Raw genomic sequence first — 13,487 nt, forward strand, 5'->3', positions numbered from 1 at the left:
TCCTTCTGAAAGCAGGGTCATCTCAGCTTGGATAAAAACCTAAGCACCAGGATAGCTTTATACATTTATCCTATAATGTAATGCAATGCCTCTTCCTCCTCACTGAGGTTAAGGCTTTACACAGTTATCCTATAATGTAATGCAATGCCTCTTCCTCCTCACTGAGGTAAATGCTTTATACATTTATCCTATAATGTAATGCAATGCCTCTTCCTCCTCACTGAGGTAAATGCTTTACACAGTTATCCTATAATGTAATGCAACGCCTCTTCCTCCTCGCTGAGGTTAAGGCTTTGGGGGTGTCGCCAACTTTCAGTACGCTGTCACCTTGTTGTCTGGGGATCGGAGTTGAGGACAGGGGTTATACTTAGAGCTGTCTACATACTGTACGTCCCTCCACAGTGCTGACTTGGGATCAGTAGCTCTGTTCGGGGCCTCTGTGCCACACGGCGGGGAGGAGAGGTATGGCTCAGCGCTAAAGACTGACACTAACTTAATCACTGATAATTGAGTCGGCTGCTGGGGAAGGTGCAACATTAAAAGGGGCAATCTGCAGTTAAGGGATGGGGCTGCAGAAATGTAACCACTATGAAATTCATAGGCAGAGCTATGAATGCAAGGACTGACAAAATGTAAGCTTGAACTATGTTTTGAGGGTATATAGTATTTGTCTACACTTAGTTTACAAACAGTGGAGTAAAACAAGCTTAACTTTTGGGTTCTGATTGGGTACGACAGTAGAACTAAGCTCATGGGGCATTTCTAAGTTATATTCTTCAAGAATCAAATGGGTACTTACCATTCATACGTTTTTAAAAAATGGATGCCGCAACTGCAGATTGCCCATTTAAAGGATAAAAACGGTAGTCAGGGCTGGCTCAGCCTGTCATTGGGTGTCTAATCACTGAGAAGACACACACATCAGATCACTATCGGCTATTAGCTCAGAACCACTCAGGACCCTCAAAGGGGCTTTGATCAGTCGAGGGGCGAGGAGAGCGAACGGACGGAAGGGGGGGGCAGGACACAGCCCACACACACCGTCAGAGGAGCGAGGGACAGAGAGACAGACAAGATGAGTGTCCTTCCCTGTCATCAGGACCCTAAGGTGTCCAAGGAGATGACAGTGGGGCATATTCAAAGGGCTGTCTGCCTCCATAGCTGCCCCCAAGAAGCTTGGATCAATTACACTGTAATTAGCTGCTTAAGTTCGGCTGCTGCCCCCAAAGTCAGGGTGCTACCCCCAAAGCTAGTGAGGAATGTAACCCTATTTTCAATATCTACAACACCACATGCTCTTGCTCTCCCAGCAGCAGTTTTAGTGAGTGATGAGACAGGTAAAGTGACAGTGGGTTGTGTAAAGCCTATAGCAGTGGGTTGTGTATAGCCTATAGATAGCTGGTGAGTGGATGTATGAAGATGGAGGGGTCTTGTAATAGAGTGTTGATGAATTGACCAGCCTCCACCCTTCCCTGACCATAGGGAGCATGTCTGGGAGAATGAGACTGGAGATCTGTCAAACTGTCTGGAGGGGTTAAATAACAACTGATAAAACTACTGCTCTATCGAACGACAGAAGAAAGGAAAGGACACACTAGGAAAAAGCCCAACAGGAACAAGCAGAGAGAGGACAAGCTCTTCCCTCTTATTAAGAGTTTCTCCCACAAATGCTGACTGCCAAATGAAAGGTTTTTGAGCACACACACAATGTCACATGCACACGTTTCTTTCTTGTGCCGCAACATCCACACACTTTGCTGTTGTGGCTCAGTGCATGGATGCCGTGAGATCAAAGATTTTACAGATCGCATGAGATGCTTTAGCGGTGGACTGCAGGGGTCTGACATCCCCTGCCATGGAGCAATGGAGGAGAATGAGCAATGGAGGAGATAGAGAAAGGAAGAGAGGGAAAAAGAATGAGAGCGAGAATTCAAATGAAAGGCTGCCAAGCAAAAAGAGGTAGAGTATTTGTACACTGAAAAGCAATACAAAGCAGAAATAATGAAAGAAGATGAGAGATACATTGGCAATGTGTGAGAGAAGTAAGCACAGCATACATCATATACATTGAGCTTTTATTTCTGAAATGGGCTGAAGAATATAGATTTAAGTAGATTTAAGTTGAAGTAAAAATGCCTCATTCAAAAATGACAATATCAAACAATTACTCTAATCAGAATTGGATCAGAGGCCAACATTAGAGTAATGTTATATCTAGGGATATGCCAAATTGACATTTTTTCTTAACGTTTAAACTGCCATGTTTGGGGGGGGAGGTTCCATTTAACTTCTTTAGGACTGGGGGGCAGTGTTGAGTAGCTTGGATGAATAAGGTGCCCAGAGTAAACAGCTAGAATATGCATATAATTAGTACATTTGGATAGAAAACACTCTGAAGTTTCTAAAACTGTTTGAATGATGTCTGAGTATAACAGAACTCATATGGCAGGCAAAAACCTGAGACAACATCCAACCAGGAAGTGGGATATCTGAGGTTTGTAGTTTTTCAAGTCATTGCCTATCCAATATACAGTATCTATGGGGTCATATTGCACGTCTTAAGGCTTCCACTAGATGTCAACAGTCTTTAGAACCTTGTATCAGGCTTCTACTATGAAGGGGGAGCGAATAAGAGCTGTTTGAACCAGGGGTCTGGCAGAATGCCATGAGCTAAGTCACAAGCGCGGCCGTGAGTGCGAGTTGTGTTCCCTTTCATTTCTAAAGACAAAGGAATTGTCCGGTTGGAATATCAATGAAGATTAATGATAAAAACATCCTAAAGATTGATTATATACATCGTTTGACATGTTTCTACGAATTGTAATGGAACTGTTTTGACTTTTCATCTGGCCTAAGTGCCTGCGCCTTGTGTATTTGGATTTGTGAACTAAACACGCTAACAAGGAGGTATTTGGACATAAATGATAGACTTTATCAAACAAAACAAACATTTATTGTGGAACTGGGATTCCTGGGAGTGCATTCCGATGAAGATCAAAGGTAAGTGAATATTTATTATGCTATTTCTGAGTTGTGACACCTCTCCTTGGTTGAAAAATGGCTGTGTTTTTTTTGTGGCTAGGCGCTGACCTAACATAATTGCATGGTGTGCTTTTACCATAAAGTCCTTTTGTAATCTGACACAGTGGTTGCATTAAGGAGAAGTTTATCTATAATCGTATGGATAACACTTGTATATTAGATCAATGTTTATGATGAGTATTTCTGTAATTTTATGTGGCTCTCTGCACTTTCACCGGATGTTTGTTTGAGATAGATGTCGACCGATTATGATTTTTCACCGCCGATACAGATACCGATTATTGGAGGACCAAAAAGCCGATAACGATTAAGCGGCCAATTTTTTAAGAAAAAACGTTTTTAAAGTGTAATAATGACAATTACAACAATATTGAATGAACACTTATTTTAACTTAATATAATACATCAATAAAAATCCATTTAACCTCAAATAAATAATGAAACATGTTCAATTTGGTTTAAATAATGCAAAAACAAAGTGTTGGAGAACAAAGTAAAAGTGCCATATGTGCCCACATGTAAGAAAGCTAACGTTTAAGTTCCTTGCTCAGAACATGAGAACATATGAAAGCTGGTGGTTCCTTTTAACATGAGTCTTCAATATTCCCAGGTAAGAAGTTTTAGGTTGTAGTTATTATAGGAATTATAGGACTATTTCCCTCTATACCATTTGTATTTCATTAACCTTTGACTATTAGATGTTCTTATAGGCACTTTAGTATTGCCAGTGTAACAGTATTGCTTCCGTCCCTCTCCTCACCCCTACCTGGGCTCGAACCAGGAACACATCGACAACAGCCATCCTCGAAGCATCGTTACCCATGCAAAGCAAGGGGAACAACCACTCCAAGTCTCCGAGCGAGTGACGTTTGAAACGCTATTAGCGCGCACTCCGCTAACTAGCTAGCCATTTCACATCGCTTACACCAGCCTAATCTCGAGAGTTGATAGACTTGAAGTCATAAACAACGCAATGCTTGAAGAACAACGAAGAGCTGCTGGCAAAACACACGAAAGTGCTGTTTGAATGAATGCTTACGAGCCTGCTGGTGCCTACCATCGCTCAGTCAGACCTCTCTATCAAATCATAGACTTAATTATAACATAATAACACAGAAATACGAGCCTTAGGTCATTGATATGGTTGAATCCGGAAACGATAATCTGGAAAACAAAACATTTATTCTTTCAGTGAAATACAGAACCGTTACGTATTTTATCTAACGGGTGGCATCCAAAGTCTAAATATTCCTGCTAAATTGTACAACCTTCAATGTTGTCATAATTACGTAAAATTCTGGCAAATTAGTTCGCAACGAGCCAGGCGGCCCAAACTGTCCCCGAGCTGACATGGTAAAAATCTGTCATTCTGCCACTGAACGAGGCAGTTAACCGACCGTTCCTAGGCCGTCATTGTAAATAAGAATTTGTTCTTAACTGACTTGCCTAGTTAAACAAAAAGCTGTAAAAAAAAAAATACTAAAAAATAGAAAAAAAAAAGGTTTCCAGAAATACCCATTTCCGATTGTTATGAAAACTTGAAATCATCCATTCCGATTAATCAGTCGACCTCTAGTTTGAGACGATGCATTTCTGAACGTAACGCACCAATTTCTTTGGAAAATGGCTGTATGTTTTTCTGTGGCTAGGCGCTGACCTAACATAATTTATCTTAATTATCTTTAAAAATGGTGTATAATACTTGTATGGTTGAGGAATTTTGTTTATTTGTTGTTTTGAATTTGGCACCCTGCAATTTCACTGGCTGTTGGCGAAGTGGGATGCTTCCGTCCCCCATATCCCAGAGAAGTTAAACAGATAAGAAAAAAACGATCCACATTTATTCATAATGCAAATTAAAATGGTCCTATTACAGATGTATGACCGTTAGGGCCGGGCAATGAAGTTATATCTACCGCGATCCTTTACACACACAGAACGCAGTACAGTGACATGTCCATAATTGATCCCTTTGACCATTTTTTTTAAGTGTCGCATCAGCAGGGTATGTACCTTTTCAGACACTAAAATTCTGCTCCAGCATAGAACGTTCAATTGTTTCCCTGACAACAAACGTTGCTGATTGATGTGCTACTGTGTCATTTATGCAGTTTTTTATGCTAGGGGAGCTAGAAGTGCTTTCTTTCTAAATGTCTTTGTTAGTTATCGCGACTTACGTACTTTAAAGTAGTTTTTTTAGTCAGAGCACAGGCAGCAGGCATGCTAGGATTGAAAGTTCTGGTCGCCTAGTGATGGAAGGTAGTCCCGCGTCGGCATTAATTTACAGACAAGTAAAACGGTGTTCATGTCTCCAGAGAAGGTTTCTTGTCGGCGTTTAGCCTACCCTAACAGACAAACAAGCATGTCATAACCGAGGCGCTTTCAAGAGGACACATCATTATATCTGAAAAGGGTCATCAATACAGGCTACACCAGTAGCCTACTGTAATTTCATGAGACAGAAACACCCCTACCCACTAAGCAACTAAGAGAAGCCTACCCCGTGCAAGACTGGCCCGAAGATACTGTATACCGCCAACACCAGTGCCATGAATAGCCTAAGCGAGGATATTCTACATGCAACAGACCAAAGACTGAACACACACTTGGGTCATTAGCGAAGAGAAAGAGCAGGCAGGCTAGCATGAGGGAGAGAGAGGAGGGGCAGGCAGAACCGTACACGTCTTGGTAATCTGCATCTCGCAATGTCTTAATTGTCTTCCACCAAAGTAGCCTCAAGTTCACCTCTTCCTCTCCGAGTTTATTTAAATTACACTACATTCTGTCGGCCTTTAAAGCCATAGTCTAGTTAGGCTATAACAAAGGGAGGAAAAAAGTGGGATAACTGCATTATGACTTTAATATGTGGGGTGGGGGTTCGGTTAGGGCTTTTTCTTAACGTTAAGGATCCAAACATTATTTACATGTTCACACCCCTAGTTTTATTAATGTACAGAAATAAAAAATCCTACATGTCAAAATGTAGGTGATATGCATATTGGCTACAGCTTCATGTTCAAACCGATGCTGACATGAGGTGCTAAAAAATGTGGCCAAACTTTAATGAGACTTAATTACAAAAATATAGTGATGATTGACAAATATAATGAAGGATAATTAACATGAGCATCTAAAGGCTTGATTCTGTCGACATACTGGAGGCACGGTTCCTTCAGATCAAATGGTCACAAGACTGGAGAGTGAAGGACAGTGCCTGTGGCTCCCCACACATCACCCACCTTATATCTGAGCGGGTGGCTGTTCGCATTTTAAACTATTTAACCATACACATAATGGTTTAAAACCTGGACATTTAATGTAATTTTATGAAGCATGTACCTTGTTTCAAAGTAGCCTAGCATAGCCAAAATACAACCATAGAAATGTTGAGGGAATTATTTTATTAACACTTAATACGCTATTGAAAACAGCATGATTCTCATGTTCTACTGGTTTTCGAATCAACGTTATTTTATTGTCCAACAGCATAATCCTAGTCATATTAGTAAGCCATGCTAGTTAATGCATCTTTAGATCTCCCCTTAAATTTGACATGAAACCACTGGTGCATGCGGTGCACTTTTGAGAAGAAAAAAAATCCTGCTAATTGCATTCGGGAACATTCGCACATAGCCTACAGCCATGTATGTGCGCATTGTTGAGCTGATAATATAAAGAAATAAAACTATCAACATTTTAAGCTAAACGGTCTGATCTGTTGCATCAGCCTCGGTGGATTTTTAAACATTTAAAAAAATAATGTGCAGTGGTTGGATGAATTTAAAACAGTCCGTTTCAAAACATTTATCATCATCACAGGGACAACGGGACTCCCTTAATGTCGAGCCCTGTAGGGAAAAGTATTTTGATGTAATTGTAACGTTGCACTATTTTATAGGTTACCAAGGGTGGCTAACCATCCTCCAGGGCAGTGTTGTATTTTGAGACGGGCTCGACTACGCAAAGAGTGTAACATACATTTTGGTCTGATTCTCTATGGTAAAAAAATATAGTAATGCATGGGTCCTTGATCATACAATGACATGCAAATGGTAGTGGCATGACAAGCAAAAAGTTAATGTCTAGTCCTGCCACTCCATATTCCCTTGACAAGATCTCCACAGCGATGTCAGCTCTGCCTCATGAATATTCATCCACTTCATTAACACACAAGTGGGGAAACAACATATTGCATGAGCCTGACATTATTTGGAGAGATGGGAGGGAGAGAGAAGGAATAAAATACAGATGGGACAGACGCTAGAGAAAGAGGAGAGTCCACTAGTAGAGACAGACAACACAATAACTCTTTACTGAACCTCAAGAGTACCAGAAAGTTGTCCTACATTATTCCACGATCCAGCAGCCCCCTTCCAAACCCAGATAAGGCTCTCTAAAAGCAGGAGCAAAGGCAAGGACATCAGGCTGGGAATTACATGCCATTTTACCTTGGAAATCCTCCAGGAACAAAGGCAACAAACAGCTGCAATTTCTCTGCTCATGTCTGGCTGCACACACAATGAACGGCTAAGTGCAGCGTGGAGGAAGCCACAGAGCAATCTGCTGTCATTCTACTGCCATTCAGCAACCTGATGTTGTTTTTCCAACCTGCCCCCACAAATACACACACTCAATCACACAAGTGTACAAAAATGTATGTTTCCTGCACATAGGTTATGCAAACCCACTCCCACAACAGAGAAACTCAAATCCACTTAGCCACAGACACACACTGACAAACAAGATTATTTTCTCTTTATGCTGTAATGCCAGTGAATCTCTTAAGAGGGACGGCCATGGGGGAAATCTCCATTCTCTAGTGATGTCCTCAGAGACCCAGTGAGACAGCACACGATATTTCCCAGCTAACTTCTTTGATGACTGAAAAAGTGGGCCGCTTTGGGGAAGCGTTAAGACAGTCAGTCGGCACCCAAAACCTTTGTCCGGCCTTGTCCCCAGCTTTTTAAGGGCTGCAGAACGAGGGCCTCAGACAAAAACACCCAACTATAATTGGAACACGACCCAGGAATCGATACTGCTGCTCGAGTAACGGTCCTCAGCCAGAGCCATTTCATATTATACCCTCCATACCTGTTTCTCTGACAACAAAAAAACTCAATTTCAGAATGGTATGAACTATCGATTTCACTACCACAATCCTCTTCCACCCCAACATCTCCCCCCCATCTCACTCGCTCTCTCTATACCTCCGCCTCACCTACTATATAACTCCTTTTCTCGTTCCATCTTATCTAGATTTGTTCATCTTTTTATCGCCATCTTTGCACATAACACTCCTCACTCAACCTGCATTAAACCCGTTGCTCTGACTCCCAATTTAGGATAGTTTAGTATCTCCCTCTGTAAAGTCTCACTTATCTTTCTCCCTCCATCCCTGTCTGGGCATCTCTTTGAATCATTTCACCTTTGACCTTGAAGTTGCACAGCGCTTAAACCCTGTCTCACCCAACCCTAGATGGGTGACTCATATCCCAAATACCAAACAGCCACATGGAAATTACCTTTGAATTCAATTGGCCTCGCATCACAACAGCTCAAATGGCAGTAAATACCAGCACGATTAGATCTGACTTTGGAGCCACAGCCGCTTCTAAATCACTGCATTGTCATTGATATTCAGATAGCTTCTCGGGGTCAGCGGCAAGGCTACTCGGCCAGGGAGAAGTAGGCCTCAAGCCCCCAGACCAGGCAGGCCTCCAGCCCACACTCTCCACACCCAGCCAGCCAGACGCTCACTAAGCTAAACCGCCACCAGCACAGCAAGGCAGCACATTTAAATACATCTAAATGGCAGATGGAATGAGCTGTGTCTGGTTTCTCGATACCGATGGAATTTACACTTACGAGTGTTTCAACAATGCATCTTTACAATAACGGCCAAAGATGTAATACGCCTTTCCCAAAACACCACGCAGAGAGAATGGTCGCTGAGTGCAATGTAGGAGCATGTGTCGATACTGATAGGCTGGAAAGAAAAGACAGTGCTGCTCTCGGATTAGCTTTTTCCATTAAAAATCTTGCCTTAACATTAAAATGATTTCACAATACTGACGACGGATCAGAACTTAGACAGAAGTTACCACCTAAGGCTGCAAATATTGAGGCGTCTTATTCGTATTGCTTACCCAATAAAATGCACTAAGTCACCGTTTTGGCACATCATTGCACATGTTAGGCTACACACCATGAAATATATTGAGTCAAATTAGTGAAATTAGCAAAATAGAACAATTGATTGACCATGAAATGTATTTTTTTGATTGAAAAAGGCCTATAGCTTACTGTTTATATTTGAATGCAGATCTTGGTTTTCATTTGAATAATCTTTTTAAACGAAGCTTGGAATTAATTGCAAAGACATTGACACCTCTGTATTTGTATTTATCGGCAGTCACAGAGAGACAGATAAACCATTTGATTCTGTTTAGCGGAGATCTTCTGTGTTTAAATTACGTGGGAGGGCATCTAACGGCGCACTTAGCTGTTCTGTTCTGCGCACTTAGCTGTTCTGAGGCAAGCATTAAATTCCAAGCATTTTCAAGTGCAACGTTAATAATGATGGTTTGCGGAAAAGGCTTGGATTTAACAAAGCTCCTACGAAGGCTCTAACGATGAACTTAGCCTTATGATGCTTTTGAGAAACCGGCCCTGGGTGTGTCTTTCACTTTAAAATGTAATGGAAGAGCGGCAGGCTTGGTGTTCGTCTGGCTGAAAAATGGCCTGGCGTCTCTTTAAGGTGACTAAAAACATCCACTTTGTCTGTGTCACTCCTGCTCCCATCTTGTTATTGGAATGCAGGAACGAGCAGAGGAAAACCATTAGATACCGCCACTGTCTGCATCAGTCACACAAAATACATTTCATCTCACACATCTGAAACAGCCAATAGCACAGGCAGGCGTTTGCGACCCCAATCCATATTTCAATTTCCAACCTCTCAGCAAACTAATTCAATACTTGTTGCATTCCCTCACAAGTAATCAGCATTGTGAGAAATGGGCTTCTTCTAAAGCTGTACCTGTAGTGTCACACTGACTCACACACATTTACTGGAGCTGCGCACACACACCCATTACCACCATTATCCACATATATATATATACTTAACACAGGTGGAAAGACACAGTTACACAACTAAACTGCCTGGATGCACACTCCGGTGTTCTTCTCCTCACGGCTCTGTGGCCATGTGGAAGCGGAGGCTGGCGGGTATTAGCGACAAATTTAGGAGCTTAAACAGCGACAGCTTTACGATGCCTGAGCGGCCTCTACCAACTCCATTGCTGTCAGATTACATTAGCTTGCCCTCCGCTATGCACTTCGATTGGCTGTTATTCCTAGCAGTTACAGAAGCACCTCACGTAAATAAAACAAAGTGTTTTGTCCTATGGATGGTGAGGAGGGCCGGGGGATGTTGTGTAGAGTGCATCTCCGCTAAATCGAGTGCTGTCCAATTTAACATATCATAACATAGAATGGATGGAGTTGGCTGGGAAGTGATGGCTGGCTAGGGGTTTGCGTGCAGTGAAACGACTAGGTAGGCATTGCAGTACCGGTAACTTTTGAAGTGTTCCATCGCCAGTCATGGTCATGAAGGTGTTGTGCAACGGAAATGTCTTTTACCATTTTGGCCAAATCACTGACTACAGCCTGACTAACTACGGAACAATGGAACCCTGTGCCTGCTCTGAGGATCCTTTCCTGTCAACGCAGTCTGGAAGCACGTACAAAATGTGTCTTACAGAGAAGCACATTCCTGTTGACAACGGTTTTCTCTTACCATTATGAGATGGCTGTCTCTCAGCACAGCCACACTGACTGTTGAGGCCAGCATGTCAAATCAAGGTAAGTAATCCAGTCAGGCAAGTATTCCACTCACACCAAAATTACTTTCCCAGTTAAACAGCTGCCAAGATGAAGTCTCTGCACTCGAGCCACAACTAAACACCTGTCTGTCTTCAGAATTTCACAGGCCCCATTTTCCTCATCAATAGAGCCAAAACTCTCACTTACACTGAAATAGTGTAGGCCTCTCCTTTTTGAGGTGTCTGTTGGAGCAGGTGTGTGGCCGGTGAATGAGTACGTCTTATGCAGCTTTTAGGACTGGGACTGTAGTGGGTGTCCCAGTAGTTATATATGCTGTCTCAGAGCATACCTCACTAAACCACTCAGATGCTCAAATAAACTCCAACATTGCTCCCTCAGTTTCAACCTGCATGTGTTTACAATCTAGAAAAATGCTGAAGGACCACACAAGAATGATTGAGAATTCCCACAGCACTTCATGTACTAAAACTAATCTTGCGTCAACATTTTATTTGGTGAAATACCAGTGTCCCAAAACGCCCAGTTAAAAAACATCTGCCACCTTAATTCTCTCTGTCTGTGCATGGTTAACCATACTGACAATTTCAGAGTTTGCTCATCTTTAGGCAGGACCTTATTCTGCAATGCAGCAACCCCTCAGCCTGGCTCTTCACATTCTCTATGGAGCTCAGTTTCTGGCAAAAGACAACTGTTCCGTTTCTGGCAAATGACACTGTGCGGCACAACTCATGCAAACAAATACGGGAGAGTGATGGTCACTATTTGGCAGGATACAGGCAGTTGTGGGATGGTGGCTTCATAATGTGGCAACAACAAAAAATAAGCTTTTACTTACGCACAGGGCCCCTGTGAGAATTACTCATGTATTCATTTCTAGGAATAACCCACCTTTTTCCCGCACGGCAACTGCATAAAATGAATATTTCCTTCACAAATGGTCAAGCTAAAACCAGCTGTCAAACCATTGTCAGACAAGCGCGAGGCAACGTAGATTGGCTAGCTAACTAGCTCAGCTGGCTAACCAACTAGCTAGCAAGCTGGCTAAGTAGGAAACTACAACAAGTAGTTTGCTACATTTTAGCACGATTAGCTAATGTTTGGTAGACGATTTGTCAGGGCTTGCTTCCAACGAGCTAGCTACCAGTCTGCTGGCTAGTTAGCTAGCTAACGTTAGCTCGCTAGCTGGTTAAGTGTAGCTTGCTATCTCGAACATCAACAGTCGAGATTGTTGAGAAGGTAAAATAGATAGATACAAGTTGGCTAAGTGCCTTACGTATTCCTGTCAGATACCAAACTCACACGTTCACTGGTGTTTGGTCTCAGAATGAAAGCGAGTACAAGCAAAGTTTAGAATTTGTTCAAAGCAATGTTTCCTTTTGTTTTAAAACTCACCTTTTTTCAGTCTGTTCCACGACAGGATAGGATTTTTTTTGTTGTCAGCACTGGCACTCTACATCCGGGTTATGCCTGTGACGAAAGGATGCACGCCCATACCAAAACATTGCCATGCTTTGTTATTTTAGCTAAATACTTTATTAATGTATGTACATGTCTTATTAATACATTTATTAAAGTAAATATAAGAGTCAAAAACCTCTGTTTATTCTTTTGGAGAATTAAATAAACACAATTCATTCTTCTCATAGCAAAAAAAAAACAATCAAGACAAGTTATTTTTATAATGTATTGTCTGTATTCCCCTCACTGTCGTTTGTAATGCTTGTATACTCTGTTGTAAACTCATTGTATTTCTATATATTTTGAATTGGTTTACAATAAAGTATAAATTATATACAGTATATAATTGCCATGCTGTGATAGGACTGTCAGTATGTGAAAAATCCTGATGATACAGTCTTCTTCTTCCTCTTCTTCTTCCATAAAATTACATAACAATAACAAGGCTGTATACACGGGGTACCGGTCCCGAGTCAATATGCTGGGATACAAGTTAGTCGAGGTCATTTGTTCATGTAGGTAGGGGTAAAGTGACTATGCATAGATAATAAACAGTGAAGTAGCAGCAGTGTAAAAACAGTGTAAATAGTCAGGGGAGCCATTTTATTAATTGTTCAGCAGTCTTATGACATGGGGTAGAAGCTGTTAAGGAACCTTTTAGACCTAGACTTGGCGCTCCGGTATCACTTGTTGTGCGGTAGCAGAGAGAACAGTCTATGACTTGGGTGACTGGAGTCTTTGACCATTTTTGGGGCCTTCCTCTGACACCACCAAGTATATAGCTCCTGGATGGCAGGAATCTTGGACCCAGTGATGTATTGGGCCGTATGCACTGCCCTTTCTAACAACTTACGGTCAGATTCCGAGCAGTTGCCATATCAAGAGGTGATACAACCGGTCCGGATGCTCTCGGTGGTGCAGTTGTAGAACTTTTTGAGGATCTGGGGACAAATGCCAAATCTGTTCAGTCTCCGAAGGGAGAAAAGGTGTTGTCATGCCCTCTTCGCGACTGTCTTGGTGTGTTTAGACCATGATAGTTCGTTGGTGATGTGGACACCAAGGAACTTGAAATTCTCTCCACTACAGCCCCATCATTGTTAATGGGGGCCTGTTCAGCCATCCTTTTCCTGTAGTCCACG

General features: G+C 42.0%; 1 protein-coding gene across 1 annotated transcript in view; it reads right to left on the minus strand.

Annotated features, from left to right (window-relative positions):
- spop (speckle type BTB/POZ protein) overlaps nt 1-12,365 on the minus strand; it is a 113,662-nt gene extending 101,297 nt beyond the window's left edge. The window contains exon 1 of the mRNA XM_065010282.1: nt 12,283-12,365. The gene's annotated coding sequence lies outside the window, so the exon portion shown is untranslated. The remainder of the gene's footprint in view (nt 1-12,282) is intronic.
- Between the last annotated feature and the right edge of the window lie 1,122 nt (nt 12,366-13,487).

This window comes from Oncorhynchus nerka, linkage group LG26 (genome assembly GCF_034236695.1).
Source record: "Oncorhynchus nerka isolate Pitt River linkage group LG26, Oner_Uvic_2.0, whole genome shotgun sequence".
Lineage (NCBI taxonomy): Eukaryota > Metazoa > Chordata > Actinopteri > Salmoniformes > Salmonidae > Oncorhynchus > Oncorhynchus nerka.